Genomic DNA, 17810 nt, shown 5'->3' with positions numbered 1-17810 from the left:
TTCTAGTAGAGCTCTCACAGAAACTAAATTGCTTACATAGAGTAACAGTTGAGAGTTCAAGGGACAGATAGAAAAATCCCAAGATGGATTATGGGAGTTCTTTGCAAGCAAATGTGAGAATAATTATACTGTCTTTGTATAACAACCCTCTACACTGTCAGATCTATGTATGGGTCACAGTGTCAGTACAGGCAAACAAGGATTATGCATGTATGCATGTACGAAAAGTATGTATTTGTAGAGCTGCCTATTAAGAGAAAGCCTACATTACACTTAACTGCTTTCATTTGTCTTTGTTTTCTTTCCTTCTGAATTTTTCTTTTGACTTAGATAAAAGTTCTCTTTAAATTTTCCAGTCCAGCCTGTCATCCTCGGTCCATTTGTCACACAACTGAGAAAGCAGCTTGAGGCACGGCTAGATACACCACGCCTGGTTTCAAAATCATCTTTAACAGACACTTCTCATTCCCACATTAGTGTGTTGCAAAATCATCTTTAACAGACACTTCTCATTCCCACATTAGTGCGTTATTTAAAGTAAAACGGAGTCAAGGTGATTTTTAATCCTCTTGTGAGATTAAAATCACATTATGTGTACCAGAAAACTTACAAGGCTGATATTTCTGTCAATGGCATGACTCACATTCATGATCTCGTGTAGTGGAACAGGAGGGGAACACCAGCCTCTCTGCACATGGCTGTAATGCTGACTCTGCTCCTTCCTCCACTGCCTACTGCAGGCAGCCAGACACAAGTGCAGGAATAGTAAATATCACCACGCAGGATTCCCTGAGTTCCTTCGCTCAGACTTCTGGGAAATGTCCAGACGTGACTGTGACGTCACGGAGAGCCGTTCAGGAAAAGCTTTTCCTGCTTTGGTCTCCACGAGTGCTTTTTCCCCAAAGTTGGGCGCGAGTCCTGCCCTACTGTAATTCGTCCTGCGTCTTTGCCTTGAAGGTTGGTCAAGGGTGCAGCGCAGCCTGAGGCTCCGTGCGGGGTGCGGTCCGTCTTGGAGGGGGCGGACCTGGGCTGGGTGGGAGGGCGGAGAAGCTGCCTTGGAGGTGCTGTGCTGAACTGGCTGGGACGCGGGAGGTTGCAGGTCAGGGCTGGGAGAGGGCGATGGGATTGTGCCCTGAGAGATGGTTTCCTTAGGACGGGTAGCCGGAGTCCGCCTTGGGCTTCTGGGACAGGAGAGCTGCCGGGGAGCGCGGAGTAGACGATAGCGCAAGGTCCAGGACTGCAGGCAAACGATGGTCAGCTGAGGTGAGCAGGACTGCAAGCTAACGATGGTCAGCTGAGGTGAGCAGGACTGCAAGCTAACGATGGTCAGCTGAGGTGAGCAGGACTGCAAGCTAACGATGGTCAGCTGAGGTGAGCAGGACTGGACGCTAACGATGGTCAGCTGAGGTGACCAGGACTGCAAGCTAACGATGGTCAGCTGACTACCTGCTCCTGAGGTGGAGCTGGGAGCTCCCTGAGCAGCTTTGGTGGTGAAGCAGCTTCACGAGCTGAGCCCTTCTCACATGGATGCTGTCAGATTCTCAGTGTCTTAGAGCAAACGGGGTGTCTGACCCCTCCTGTACTCTAGCCTGCCTGGTGTAAGGGTCTTGAGGTTTGGACTGTGTTAACATTCTCTGACAGTTAAAGAATTAAAAGAGGAAAAATGTGAGGCACAGCAAAGGTCTCAGGTGGGAAATTCTGGAAGACAGCAGGCAGCTGCTTTAGAAAAGCTTTGACTAGGGGTGAGACAGCACACATGCAGCCCACACACAGAGGGATCCTCAGCAGGGAGAAGGGACTGGAGATGCTGACTCCAGGCCTCACCTTGAGGGCTGGCTTGTCTTACCCTTTGAGAGGTCCTCCATTCCTCATGTAGGGTGGACTAACTGTCATAAAGACAGGATGTCTGCTTGGCCCACAATGGTTGTGTCAACATCTCTTGATCTCTCCTTGAGTTGGTGAGGTAGTCCAGAAGTGTGGTCCCTAGGAACAGGCGAAAATCTCTCATGGCCTTGTTTTATGTTGCCAGGCTTTTGTGTCAGGTCAGCAGGGTGTGGAGAACTTACAGACCTGTGTGTGTTCCCGTGATTTAAAGTAGACAGACCTGTGACAGAAAAGAAACTCCAGTCCACTCTATTGCACATCCCTGTCATCTCTGTATTAGTGAGGGAGAGGCAGGACCGTCTGGTTCTCCCCTGCTTCATAGCAAATTCAAGTCCTAGGCTACCCCAGTCTGTGTCAGAAAACACTTGAGCATACTTCATGGATGTGATAAATACTTGGTGTGGCTCACTTCATCTTTCTTAGAGTGAGCACCGTGACAGAGCCGTACAATCAGCACTTTGCTGACTTAAGAACTACATGTGCTTAACTTCTGTTGACATATTTCACATATAATTTATACTTTTGTCACTAATATATTTTTGTTAAAGACATTAAAATTTGGTGATATAGTTAATTGCATTTACTGTTTGAGGAAGTATTTTTTGTGCCTTGCTTGAATATATCTCCCATTTTGTAACGAATATTCTTTCTTTTTGAATATAATGTGTGCTAGTTACAGTCATGGTCTGGTGCTGCTTTCTTCTGGTTTTCCTTATTTCTCCCACTTTGATCCTTCATATCTAATCTGAGACTCCATTATTTCTTCCTTTCCACTCTGCAGTTCTTGACTGATTTTTTGTTTGTTTGTTTGTTTGTTTTGTATTTGTATTTTCCCCCCTGCGGCTACAGCTGGGATGCTTCCCCCATCCTTACAGCAGAGGTTCCACTGTGAGCAGATGCTTCTCACAGTTAGCCAGGACAAAACCACTCCCTCCACCTCCTTCACAGGGGGCACTGCCCTATCCAACCAGTAAAGCAAACTGCTGGTGTTGGGCTGTTCTTCCACAGGTGCAATAGTCCAGTGCCCCTTGTTGAGCAGTCCTGTCTCTTTCCTCCCCCGCTTCTGTCACTGTATTCTAATGTCAGTGTGACAGGATGCATATGAAACTAAGTCAGATCTATGAGTGTGCATGTCCCAAATCTTCATTGGATGCACTCCACTTACTGTTGCTTTAAGAATACTCAGAAACAATATATGGATATGGACTATTAAACTCCACAAGCACATTTAAGCATATAGTGTTCAAAGTAAAGCATGTGATTTTTTTAAAGAATACATGTGTGTGTGTGTGTGTGTGTGTGTGTGTGTGTGTGTGTGTGTATAATTCATGTTCCCAAAGCAGCAGATAATATACTTTGTCTCCCATATTCTTTCATGGTTTTATCTACTTTTTTTTTTTTTTTTGGTTTTTCGAGACAGGGTTTCTCTGTATTGTTTTGGAGGTTGTCCTGGAACTTGTTCTGTAGACCAGGCTGGCTTCAAACTCATAGAGATCTGCCTGCCTCTGCCTCCTGAGTGCTGGGATTAAAGGCGTGCGCCACCAACACCCGTTGTTTTATCTACTTTCTAAGTCATGCAATTGCAAAACTTGGTGACTTGAAGCAAAAATTGGTGATTGTTTTATGCCACAGTTCTGTGAATAAAGCCCTGGGACAAAGATCTAGGAGTCTGCTACTTCATGATGGCTGCCATTTGTATTTTATTAAGCACTATGTTATGTAAGAGGTAGATTGTCTATTTTGAATGGAGAGTCACTACTGTTCAGATCCTGACCAGGAATCCAGGCCTCTCTTTCATATCATTTTGACTTCCCACTAATGTCCTGCTGGTCTTCAGTTTTGTCTGACTCTTATTGCATCTACCCTGTCCATTCTGTTGTTACAGGCTTCCCTCTACAACCAGCTTCCATTCAAGTGGAGTACTATATCCACCTCCCAATTATAGTAAGAATGTGCAGCGATTTTTAATGAATGGCAATGTGTCCACCCCCCTCCTCGGGATAGACATTATTTGCATTTTGTCTTCATAGGAAGTTTATTTTGCCAGTTTCAAATTCCCCTGAAATGTTTGCCATTTACAAATAGTATTGGGGAAATTTTCTCCGAATTGATTCCCTGTCTACAGGTGTACTGCCCTCCACCCAGTGTCCCATAGGAGATTGGCCTCAGGGCAGCAGAGACTTCCCCATGGTGACTGATGGTATGCTGTGCTGGGCAGTACAGGGAGTGATCCTTACAGTTAATTCTGCTTTGGGGACCTGCTCAAGTTCTCTCTGTGTTTAATGTTTCTGTCTTCATCTTCTCTGGGCTCTTGCCCTTCTCGGTGCTGGTAATTTTCCCTCTTCTTGGTGACCGCTAGTTCTACAGTCTCACCTTTTCTAATGTTGAGATCCTTTAGTACAGGTCCTCATATGTTGGTGATCCCCAACCATGAAATTCTTTTCCTTGCTACTTCATAACTGTACTTTTAAGGTTATGTTGTAATGTAAATGCTTTTGGAGATGAAGGTTTTCCCAAGGGGTTGTGACCCACATGTTGAGAAGTACAGCCCTGGTTAAAAAAGAGTGGAATCTGTTTTTCTCACTTCTAAAAGTGGTAACTTTCTATACTAGCTACAAAGAACTTTTCAAAACAGTCCAGTTTCTCTTCCCTTGAGAAATTGCTAGGTGTTCTCATCACAAAACTCCTTCATTCTGCCTGTTTCTTGAAGATCTGCTGGCCTCCTCATTGCTGCTCAACTCTGTCCTTTATTTAAAGACATTTTTCTGTGGAGCCTTTCTTTATGGAGGATATATTCCAGTTGTCCCCAAAGTCTTGTGATGATAAGCTCCCTCTTCCCAATGGTGAAAACACCATGCCCTTCAGACACAAGACTCGGGATTGGAGCTCAATCTGACCTGATTGTCTCCTGGCTAAGGGTGAGTTTGCTTCATGCTGGAAGGTGCTTTGCAAGCTCCAAGGGAGAAGCAATAAATAGTCCCATGACTATTATGGTATGATGCCTCTACAGGAGCCACACTGCCTCTCATATCTTCACCTTAGCAGCAGCTGTCTAATGGAACTTAGAAGGGCCAGGAGGACATACATAATGCTTGGGAGCTTCCTCTGATGCCTGTTAGGGCTTTAATCATAGAGGAGAACATGCTAATACCCCTAAACCATCATAGTTCCTAACTGAAGGCTTACACTGAAGTGTACCTGTCACTTCTCATCAAAGGCACTTCTTGCTGCAGCACAGAGAACATTGCAGAATACTAAAACTTACAAATTGTAAAGAACTCCTATCCTGTAGTGCCTTGACCCAAAAGAAACACAGCACCACAATTTCTACACATAAGGGTCAGTGAATATCTCTGGAGAGGGGGTACATCAATTATGAGAGCTAGGCATCCTGGAAGTCTGCTGTGATTTTAAGCCTTCCAGAAAGTGTAGGGAAGCTGTACCCATAATACCCCAACAATATGACTTCCTGAGAAAACCCTGAATAATGACAGTGGCTGAAGATCCCATGCAGGGGACAATTTGATGGCTAAACCAAGAAGTATAGACACCTATGGACTGCTTAGAGAGGAAGAATTAGTCTTTCCCAGGGGTGAGCCTTCTTACTGTTTATTCAGTAACAAGTGGTCAGTCCTCAAAACATGCACACAGGGAACCCTGAACAGAATTGGCCATATATATAATTAGTTACCTATACATATATACAGCTATATGCTGTGTATGTTACAATAATAATTAGAGGAGAATACATCATATTTTTGAGACAGCCTGTTGGGGGACATGAGAGAAATTGCAGTGAGGAGCTAGAGGGGGAAATGCCATATTTTAATTCAATAATTTTTCAGAGAATAAATACACTTTTGCCTATTGTGACAATATTGGTGAAACTGAAAGTTATTTCAGGCAGATAAAGGTAAATAACACATGATCTCATCAATATGTCAAATTTAATGAATTGTAACTCATGCAAGAGGGAGAATCAAGAATCAAGAAGTGTAAGGCAGAGAAGTTGGAGATGTAATGGTTTCTTTCATTGATCAGTGTCCTCGGAGTGCCAATGCTTAGAGACTTCTTTATTTTGGGATATTAGTTCAACTATGTAAAGAGGCTTTGCATTTGTTTATGGAATATTTATTTAACTATATGAAGATGTCTTGCATTTGTTTGCTTTGCCTGCTTAAGGACCAGATTGGTATAATAAAAAGCAAAATTTCCAATAGCTATGCAGGACTTCTAGCAGAGAAAGTAAGAGTTGGAGTCTAGGCTACAGAGACAGAGGGAGACTCCAGGTTCTAGCTAACAGACGCAGAGAAAGCAGGATGGAAAATGAAACAAAAGTAAAAGCCCCGAGGCAAAATGTAGAAAAATAGAAACAGGTTAATTTAAGTTATAAGAGCTGGTGGGACAAGCATGAGGTAGAAGCCAAGCTTTCATAATTAAAAAGTCTCCATGTCATTATTTGGGAGCTGGTTGGAGGCCCAAAGAATAATGCCTGCTACACCTCCCAAACAGTGAATGCTCTGGGACAGTGTGATAGGAGGGTGAAGGCCCCAGTACTGCTGCCCCAAATGCTGGATGTATGTTAGCATTATGTGGGGTACATTTCAGAAACCCTGAAGATTGTGTTTGAGGATCACTTTGCTCTTTTTACTCTGTTGCCTCTTTAGCTCTTTTGGGGGACTTACCCAGCTCCCAAATAAATTACAAGGAGGCTTATCATTACTTACAAATGCTCAGTCTTAACTTGGCTTGTTGTAGCCAACATTTCTTAAATTATTACACCTATCTTTGCCTCTGGGCTTTTACCTTTTTCTTGCTTCTGTATATCTTACTTGCCACTCTTATCCCATGACTGGTTGGGTGTCTGGCCCCTAGTGTCTCCTCTCCTAATGCTCTTTCCCTTTTTCTCCTTCTATTTATTCTCCCTGCCTCCCATCCCCATCTATCCTTTCTTCTGCCTTACTATTGGCCATTCAGCTCTTTATTGAACCATCAGGTGTTTAGACAAAGAATCACAGCTTAACAGAGTTAAACAAATGCAACATAAAAGAATGCAACATACCTTTGCATCATTAAACAAATGTTCCAGAGCATAAACAAATGTAACACATCTTTAAATAATATTCCACAACACCATACCATAACTAAGAGAGAGTATCTAATGCTTCACCATGAAATTACCATGTAAAGTACCTCATTATTACATAACTTTCTGATATTTCATGTATTAATAAAAAGGAAAGATGAGGTATGACTATTCCCATAGTTTATTCTGGGGCTTTACTGAATAAAATATAAAAATATAAATTCTAAGATTAGCAAATTTGGAAAGAAGAAAATAGCATCAGCTACAGCACACTGATGCACAGGTGTCATGTGTATAAAACATGATTTAGGAATACCACAAACACCTCCATCAATGTTGCACCCTTCCCCCATAGGAGTCTGCTGACCAGCTTGTGACTAGTAGCTTCTAGCAAAGTACCTCTTGTCCCCTCCTTCCAATTAAGCCTGAATGCAAGTTCCTGTTTTCTGTCCATCCTTATTGTCTAAATGCTAATTCCTGTTATTGGCCCATCCTTTGCCTGAGGGCCCTGGGAATATGAGCTCCTGACCTTGGTAGTTTTCCACTGTGCCTGCTACTGGTATTTAATGCTCTGCTCTTGTTATAATAAAGGCCATTCTCCTTGCAAGAATGAGTCCCTGTCTTTGTCTTCACTTAAATCTTTAGCCCTTCGCCTGGATCATGGAGATGTGTTGTAACCCCATTACTGCACGGCTTGCTACACATCAATACCTGTCAGGAATGGTGGAAAGGGAAAATGGCAAAAAGATGTGTATTTTATTTTAAATTCTCAAACAGTGTTGTTAGTCCCATGCTTGCCTATTTTGTCACATGACCAGATGCTTAAATGATATTCAGTCTGTGAGTTCTTACCCTGGCCTGTTCCTTCTCATGTCCCTTGTCACTATCATTTGCATCATTACTGAACTCTATAGAAATATCGAAACCCAGATGACAGCCTGACCTGCTGCATCAGAGTCTATTTTCATTTCACCTCACATTCATGGCTGTGCACATAAACTGCTGAGAAACTCCTTCTCCCTCACCATGACTTTCTCCTGTGAAGCATGTGTTTAAGTGTGGTGTATAGGAGGACATGGCCCTAAATGCTTGTTCTGCGGATGTACTCGTTTTACATTTCATCTGTCTTAAATGGATGGTGTCTAACTGGGCTTATAGGTTCTTTTACCTGTCTTTCCTTGAAGATGGATACTGTGTGAGATTATGTTGCCACTTTGGATGTGTCTGAGGAATATTATTCAACTGTGTAAGAAAAATTGCTAGCTCACTTTCATGCTGTGCAAAAATCTAGATTTGTGTCCCCAGGCACACAATGCCTGTGTTAGGGTTTCTATTGCTGTGATAAAGACATTGAAGAAAGACTTCTTGGAGAAAAGTGGTTTTTGTAGACTACAACTTCAGGTACCTGTCCATTACTGAGGGAAGTCAAGGCTGTAATCTGAGGCAGGAGCTGGAGCAGAGGCCACAGAAGAACACTGCTGATGACTTGCCCTGCCTGCTTTCCTATGCCATATAGGATCGTTTGTCTAGGGTGGGTACCACCCTTAGTGGGCTATGCTGTCTCATATCAATTCCTAATTTAAAAATACTCTAGCCGGGTGTTGGTGGCGCACACCTTTAATCCCAGCACTCGGGAGGCAGAGGCAGGCAGATCTCTGTGAGTTCGAGACCAGCCTGGACTACCAAGTGAGTTCCAGGACAGCCTCCAAAGCCACAGAGAAACCCTGTCTCGAAAAAAAAAAAAAATTCTCTAGGCTTGGAACAGGACAGTCTTAGGTAGACGTTTTCTCTATTATGTTTCTCTCTTCTCAAATGACCCTAGCTAATGTCAAGTTGACAGGAAACTATCCAGCCCAATGCATCCTGGTATTTATATTATTAGTGGTTTTAATTAAAGTGTGGTATCATTCATTGGTCTTTGTTTCAGGAAATGCTGTCCTTCTGGGATGTGGCCATTGATTTCTCTCCAGAGGAAAGGGAATACCTGGATCCTGCTCAGTGGAATCTGTACAGGGAGGTGATGTTGGAGAATTACAGCAACCTTGATTTCCTGGGTGAGGATCTCATCCGTAGCTTACTGTGGTATCTCAAGGGAATTTCATATGGTTTTTTTTTTTGGTTTTTTTCGAGACAGGGTTTCTCTGTGGCTTTGGAGGCTGTCCTGGAACTCGCTTGGTAGTCCAGGCTGGTCTCTAACTCACAGAGATCCGCCTGCCTCTGCCTCCCGAGTGCTGGGATTAAGGGGCGTGCGCCACCAACGCCCGGCCATATGTTGTTGTTGTTGTTGTTGTTGTTGTTGTTGTTGTTGTTTTAGACAAAATAGGGAGATCTCTGTATTAAGAATCATTTTGGTGCTGGAGAAATGGCTCAGTCGTTAAGAGCATTGACTGCCCTTCTAGAGGACGAGGGTTCAATTCCCACCACCCACATGGCACCTTACAACTGTCTGTAATTGCAAGATCTGACACCTTCACACAGATATACGTGTAGGCAAAGCACCAGTGCACATAAAAAATGAAAATAAATTAATAAAGAATCATTTCATTCTTTTTCTCCTATTGTGTTTAACCTTTCTGTGTTGGGTGTATGTTTCCTTCACTCTAGTGGGATTGTTAGAAATTCAGTGGTATGAGACATGGAGTATAGTTTTTAATGAAATGTAGCAAACAGTGCGGTTACAGGGCTACAACACTTCTCAATGATCCAGGCGAAGGGCTGGATTTAAAGGAAGACAAAGACAGGGACTCATTCTTGCAAGGAGAATAGTCTTTATGGTAACAAGAGCAGAGCATTAAATACCAGTAGCAGGCACAGTGGAAAACTACCAAGGTCAGGAGCTCATATTCCCAGGGCCCTCAGGCAAAGGATGGGCCAATGACAAGAATTAGCATTAAACAATAACGATGGACAGAAAACAGGAACTTGCATTCAGGCTTAATTGGAAGGAGGGGACAAGAGATATTTTGGTAGAAGCTCCTAGTCATAAGCTGGTCAGCATACCCCCATGGGGGAAGAGTGTAGCAATGAAACTGTTTCACAATTCAGATTTAATGTTTTTTCCCTGTAAATGAAATTCAGAATCTGGATGTTGTAAATTCCTTTATGTACTGTAGTGGTCCTGTCAGAAACTGACTGTCTGGAGTCATTTATTATGTCATCTCTTTCCTTATGAGCCATGCACTGGAAGGGATATGTCAATTCCTAGTAGAAGAACACTCAAACAATCCTGTTCCCTTTTTCTACAAATAGGTCTTGCTGTCCCTAAGCCACACCTGGTGACATTTCTGGAACAAAGAGAAGAGCCTTCAGATGTGAAGAGACAACCATCAGCCACCGTGCACCCAGGTGTGTAGGATGAGGGGTCAGAGTCAGAGGTGGGGTGCAAATATCCCACAGAAAGGCAGGCTTCCTGTGTGTCTTGAAACATGACTCTATGAGAGTCATTCTTTAGGTCTCTCTTCAAGTCTGTGTTGTCAATACACATCTCTCAGACGTTTAATGGTTGTTTAAGTCTCTTCAGCTTTGTATTTCCCCAACAGCGAGCTGTGTTTTATTTATGGTTATCTCCTAGGTTTTTCTCTTTGTTGAGTCTCCACTGTAGTGTAAGAGTCAGGGAAAGAGAACTCAGTGCTGGTCAGACTGAGGGTCATTTCATCATTTCTTTGCAGAGGTTGACAGCAGGCTCGTGGAAGGAGGATCTCTACACCAAAGTGAGCATGGACTAAAGTGCATGGTTGGGTTCATGAAGCCAAACCCACTATTGCATCACAGAGACCCAGGCATGACAGAGGCTCCACAGTTTCAGTTCTGATGATTAAAACAATTTGGGGATGGGGAGCAGTTGGCAAACTGGAGTCACTTTAGATAGTTCATTCCCCACTGATCTTAAGAAAGAGTCAAAACATTAACATAGAAGAGATTCTGTTGGACATTGGGTACACTAATTTAACAGAGATTGTTTATTTTTTTCAACATTTTTACCACCAGTTGGTTCAGTAGGTCCTGACCATATACCTAGGAAGAGTAGTAGTACAGGACGACCAACAAGGTCTTACAGTCTTGATTCAGGGATGCCCATCAAACCAATAATGGGTATAGCTATGTGTGATCTCTTTCATTGCAGTTAGTAGATTTAGGTCTTTCAGTGAGTGCAAGACTCCATGGTCTTTGGATTTTGTTTTGTTTTTTCAAGTTAGTATATTTACCACACATTAGATCTAACTGTTATTTGGATATATTCCCAGTCTCAACTTGTTAGAGAAATTATCAACTTTTATGTATAAACCCAGTGTCCCAGATACATCAGAGCTAGTAAAATGTTTTACTTCAGATAGCCACTGCAGAAGCATTATAGCTAATTGCCGCACCCGCTGTGCAGCCTGAGTCCAAGAATGTGCGGAGGATGTCAGGGATTGATAACACAGAGACTCGTTCAACGGTGTAAAGAAAATTTTAAGCAGGCCCCAAAAAGGCTCAAGAAAACTTCCCAAGGCTCCCTCCAGAAAAGCTTCAGCTCTATCCTTACCCCTGGCTGGCTCTGCTCTGACACCAGAAACTGACTTGGGTGTGTCAGAAGAGGCAGTTAGTCTTTGGAAAAGGTCGAGGTCAGGGCAGTTCCCGTGGGCCAGCCCTTTTCAGGAACTTATTGCCCCAGGCACTGTATTGTTTTTAGTAAACATGTTTTTAGTAAACATTGTCTTACAGCTGCCTACTCCCAGGCTGATGGGGAAGTGGGTCTCTGCTCAAGGTCTGGTGTTCCCACAGCTAATATTACCATGAGTCCAGTTCGAGGAAGAGATCTTGTGGTCCCTTTTTTCCATCTGGATCAGTGTTTTCTGAACATTTGTAACTGTTTCTATCTTTAAGACCAAACTTCCAGACCCGCCATGCAGCATTCTGGTGATACTTGGCTGTCAGCTCAAGTGAGCAGGCAGTTGCTAGGAGACACGTCTCTGCACTGTGGACCACATGAGAAATGTGAGACTCAGAAGCTGCCTTGGGCTCCATTTTTTTGTGTTTAGAAACGTTTTAAAGCTTTCTCAGGTCTCATGTGAATGGAGTTGCACCACCTTGGAATGCCATATTTAGGTGTTGTTTTCCTATTATGGTAGCCACTCTAAAATTTTCCAGATGGAATCTTTATATTAATTAGAATGCTTGGCCGATAGCTTAGGCTCATTTTTAGCTAGTTCTTACATTTCAAATGAGCCCATGTTTCTAATCTACCCTCTACCACGTGGCTGTACTACTTTCAACGTCATGTTCATCTTGTTTTATTGTTATTAACAATGAAAGCGACACATCTTCACAGTGTGCAGAAGGACTATTTCACAGTGTTTTCCTGTTTTTCTCTAATTAAAAAGGAAAGTTTTAATGTACTGAAAGTATATGTCAAATCAGTTGCCAAGTAAGCATTACAGTTACAATATCCGGTTTCCTTTTGTATTTTCCAAATTGAAAGAAAATTTTTTTATTATCATTTTATCTTTGTGAGTCAGAAAAGTTTTATATCTAATTTACCTTTTATAACACCCAAGGAAAACTTTAAGTCTACTTATATATTCTTTTACTTTATCAAAGGCCCCGCAAGGGCTGGAAAGATTGCTCAGAAGTTAAGAGCACTGGCTACTCTTCCAGAGGTCCTGAGTTCAATCCCCAGCAATCACAATGTGACTCACAACCATCTACAATGAGATTTGTTGCCCTTTTCTGGCCTGCAGACAGAACATTGTATATATAAAAACAAATGAATCTTTAAAAAAAAGAACAAGACCCAAGACATTTTAAAAAAGCACATTGTTGGAGCTGGAGAGATGGCTCAGTTGTTGTGAGCACTGGCTGCTCTTCCAGAGGACCTGTGCTCAATTCCCAGCACCCACATGGCAGTTCACAACTATCTGTGACTCAAGTTCCACGGATCCAACACTTTCATATGGACACATATTCAGGCAAAAAAACCCCAAACAAAAGCCACAAATGCACATGGAAAAAAAAACCTTTGGGTATCCATCTTTGAATTACAGGCCTAGAATATCTGACAGACATTTTTTGAGGTGCAAGGAATTTTGAAGAACTATCCTATCTTCTCTTGGCAAAATTTGAAAGTCACTTTCTTTTGTGTCCTGCTGGTCCAGTTTAAATACTATACTGTCATCCATTGAGACAAGGGCATGGAATATGAATTCCAATTGGTCTTAATAATAAAAACCCAGAGTCAGATATCTGGCTAAATACTGAAAGACCAGAGAAGTAAAGGAGCCAGCCACTAGAAATACTTCTTACTTCTATCAAATCCTCATGCCAAAGAGGTCCTAGCCCCTGTCTCCACCTGCCTTATCACTGCCTGTTTCCTCCTCTCAATAAAGGTGTGAGCCACTGCTGGCTGGTCTCTGTGGTTAACTAGTGGCTAGCTCTGCTGTCTGATCTCTAGGCAAGTTTGATTTGTAAGAGCACAAACAACGTATTACCATAGTTCCCCCTTTTTGTCAAAAATAAAAAAGGATTTAACTAATATAAGAAAAACTATATACAAGTATATACAATAAGTATATACAATGTATAGGCAATAATTACATCAACAATGTCTAGTCCATAAACAATTGATAAAGTCAGAGAAAATACCCCATTATCTATCCTATCTTGATAATACCAAAATGATGTACCTAATTCACTTTCTAGTCTAACTTGCATTACCAAAACTGTCTTTTAATGTCTCTCAACCCTGTACATTTACACCTCCTTAGTGAATTCCTTTTCCGAATCTGGTAACAAGGAAAATTATAACTATAAAGTCCTCAACTCCATCAGAGATTTGAGAAGGAAATAATATTACCTGCATAAACAGGAAGCACAAACAAGCAACATCCAAAACATGTGAGCAATGACATTAATAGCTGGCTGCCTGGACAGTTACCCAAGGTTCCCCCACAATGTTGGGGCATCCACTTCATGTTGACAAAAGTAACCCCATCAGAGTTCTTTTTCTTTGATGAAGATACCTTCTAAATTTTTTCTTCATCACACACTCAGTAACAAGGATTTAAAATGCATCCCCTTTGTAGATATACATTCAAAGATTAAAACTGTCTAAGTAGGAGTATGCACTTAATAGTTCACAGTAACTTTTCAAAATTTTATAGGTTCAAATTTTTTCCTTTATGTTGAAATTTAGTGTTATTTTGGAGTTGTGTATAACTTATAATCATTTGATATGTGTTCCCTAAGTATTTTGGTGGATGGAGGAACACAATGATAAAATAAGATTACAGAATGTCTACAACTTCTGCTCTGCATCTCTACTTTGTGTGTAAACACAACTCTCCTGTTATCGTGCTGTGTATGTGGTCTCCCTCCATTCAGGGATCAATTTGGTTATGCTCTTATTCAAGTAGAAGTATAGATTATTATTTTTTTTGGTTTTTTGAGACAGGGTTTCTCTGTATTGTCTTGGAGGCTGTCCTGGAACTCGCTTCGTACACCAGGATGGCCTCGAACTCACAGAGATCCACCTGCCTCTGCCTCCCGAGTGCTGGGATTAAAGGCGTGCGCCACCAACGCCTGGCTTGAAGTATAGATTATTTTTACCTACAATATTTTATCAATTATACAAATTCCTGTAGATTTTGAAATGTACTCTAGTTTCTCACTGATGCTTCAATATGTATGAGTAAATGATTCCTTTTTAAGAGATAGGCATTAAGTATGGAGAATATTTCCTAGTCTTTGTTCATATCTCAACTTTTGCTCACCAGGAAGAAGACCCAATGATCATAACATTTATAACAAGACTGTTGATTATATGCCACTACCTATTCAACGCAAGAGAATTCATACAGGGGAGAAACCCTACAAGTGCAAAGAATGTGGTAAGGCCCTTAGTTCTTACAGAACACTTTCTATACACCAGAGACTTCATACCGGAGAAAAATCTTACACGTGTAAAGAATGTCATAAGGCCTTTAATACACGCTCATCACTTTTTATACACCACAAAAACCATACTGATGAAAATACATACCTGTGTGAAAAATGTGGCAAATCATTTTACTATCCTTCAATGCTGAAGTACCATCAAAGAAGTCATTCTAGAGAGAAAGCCTACAAGTGTGAAGAGTGTGGCAGGGGTTTTTATAATCCTTCATTCCTGAAGCAACATCAACGAATTCATTGTGGAGAGAAACCATACAAGTGTGAAGAATGTCACAAAGCTTTTCTTTATCACTCAAGCCTTAAGAAGCACAAGGAAGTGCATAGTGGAGAGAAACTCTACCAGTGCAAACTGAGTGGAAAAGGACTTACTAAGCTTGCTCTCCTCAGTGAGAACAAGACACCTCATACTGCAGAGAACAAGGGTGAAGAGTGTGGCAAGTGGTTTTACTCACTTTCATCCCTTAGAAAACATCAAACCATCCATTTTGAAGACAAGTCCCACAAGTGTGCAGAGTGTGGCAAAAGATTTTTGTACTTTTTACACCTTCAAGAGCATCAGACAGTCCATACTGGAGAGAAACCATACAAGTGTGAGGAGTGTGGCAGGTGTTTTCACTCATCATTTTCCCTTAGACGACATCAAAGAATTCACTGTGAAGATAATCCTTACAAGTGTGAAAAGTGTGGCAGGTGTTTTTACTCATTATTTTCCCTTAGAAGACATCAAACCATCCATTCCGAAGACAGTCCCTACAAGTGTGCAGAGTGTGGCAAGAGGTTTTCCTCCTTTACATACCTTCAGAAGCATCAGAGAGTCCATACAGGGGAGAAACCATACAAGTGTGAGGAGTGTGGCAAGTGTTTTTTCTCATCTTCATCCCTTACACGACATCAGATAATTCACTCTGAAGACAATCCTCACAAATGTGAAGAGTGTGGCAGGTGTTTTTATTCATCATTTTCTCTTAGAAGACATCAAACAATCCATTCTGAAGACAGTCCCTACAAGTGTGTACAATGTGACAAACGGTTTTCCTGTTCTAGGAGTCTCCAGGAACATCAAACAATTCATACTGGAGAGAAACCATACAAGTGTAAAGACTGTCACAAAGCCTTTCATTATCACTCATCCCTTAGGAGACACAGGAATGTTCATACTGGAGAGAAATTCTAAAAGTATGAAGAGTCATCTCTTTGATGACATAAAAAAACAAAAACCAAAATTCATTCTGAAGACAGTCTCTAAAAGTGTGATGAATGTGGCAAAGACCTTGCTAATTTTTATATCCTTACTCAACACATAATATAGTTCCTACAAGAGAGAAATACTACAAATGTCTTCAAAAGTTTACTTCTTCAATCCTTAAAACATGTCAAATGACTCATTCTGACTGTAAACTCCATGAGGGTGTGAAGTGTGGCAAAATCTTTGCTAAGAATTCAGATCCTATCCAACTTTAATGAATGCATAATGGAAAACATTAAGTTAATTATTTTGGAATGTCAACAAGAACATTCACTACTACAGCACAAATGCTAAGAATGTCATCAGAGAACAGTAGAGATTTCTCTTTGCCGTAACTCCCAACAGTTTGTTCAAGCAGCGTGTTTGAAACTTACTTTGATTACTGAGTGTCTTTTGTAACTATAAATGTTCCTTGAAACATTTACCATGTCATAACTTTGTCCATTATTTTCTTGCAATCTCAGATCTGGGCTGTGGCATAGTTACTGGTGTTTTTTCCCAGTGGAGTCCTCTAAACTCTGGCATATCTCCCCGGGTGTGTAGGAAGCTCTGTCGCTCTGAGGTAGTAGGTTTTCAACCAGCATCTGGCTCCTGAACTCTTATTGGTAGAATAAAAGGATAGAACCTTAGTTAAAAGTAAGAGAATGCCTAAGGCCTCAAGAGCAAGGCGGCAGCAGCAGCTACAGAGGCCCGGTCATCAGATGAGGCAGCAAGAGTATCAGGTACAGCTGATGTACTTCAGATTAAACAATAGTGCTCATAGAGCAATAATGGTAGGAGTTTTGTGAGTAACCAATCATTTTGTGATTGGATTAAAGCTTATTCCACAAATGGTAATTTAAGTGATGTTAATTTAGTGATATACTTGTGCCTAGCTAGGTGATAAGCCCTACAGAGAATTTAATGCTAATTACAATTAATTCTAATAGTGGATATAATCTAATTGAACCCAAGTTCTCATCATTATATCCACAGTGTCAGCAACCCTTCAGTACCCACCAGAAAATATGAATTGTGTTGTAGATGGAGAATAAACACAGAAGCAAATTAGTTAAAATATACAGAATATTAGCCTGTGGAGAGCCCCAATCTAAAAGTGACAACTGTGTCACACATTGTAAACGAAGTCTCTTACATCTAAAGCCAAGTCAGGGATTCCTAAAGGAAAAGAGGGAGAAAGAATGTCAGAGCCAGATATAGTGAATGTCTGCAGTATGACAGTAGAAATGTTGAAACATTTCTAGAACAGTGAAACACTGCTAGAAATGTCAGTACCGTTTCATGCTTGAACATACTGAAACTGTTACTACCTAGACAACACTTACACAGGTAATACCCGGCATACAATAATAATGGAATGATGAGTAGTGTTATCCCTTACCCCCCTTCCCTCACTCCTACATCCCTAGTGATCACGACTGCTTTTGTTCCTGGTTATCCATCATTATTAGAGTTAGGCAGTGTGGGAACACCAGACCTTGAGCAGAGACCCACTTCCCCTTTGGCCTGGGAGTAGGCAGCTGTAAGACAATGCTTACTAAAAACATGTTTACTAAAAACAATACAATGCCCGGGGCAATAAGTTCCTGGAAAAGGCCTGCCCATGGAAACCGCCCTGACCTTGACCTTGTCCAAAGACTAACCGCATCTTCAGACCCACCCACA

General features: G+C 41.5%; 1 pseudogene; it reads left to right on the top strand.

The window, feature by feature from the left end:
• The first annotated feature begins 665 nt into the window (after positions 1-665).
• Positions 666-16567, top strand: LOC110343694 (annotated as a pseudogene).
• Positions 16568-17810: the final 1243 nt, after the last annotated feature.

This window comes from Mesocricetus auratus, unplaced genomic scaffold (assembly GCF_017639785.1).
Source record: "Mesocricetus auratus isolate SY011 unplaced genomic scaffold, BCM_Maur_2.0 Super-Scaffold_100015, whole genome shotgun sequence".
Classification (NCBI taxonomy): Eukaryota; Metazoa; Chordata; class Mammalia; order Rodentia; family Cricetidae; genus Mesocricetus; species Mesocricetus auratus.
The sequence above is the reverse complement of the archived record's forward strand: the minus strand, read 5'-3'. Positions and strand labels throughout refer to the sequence as shown.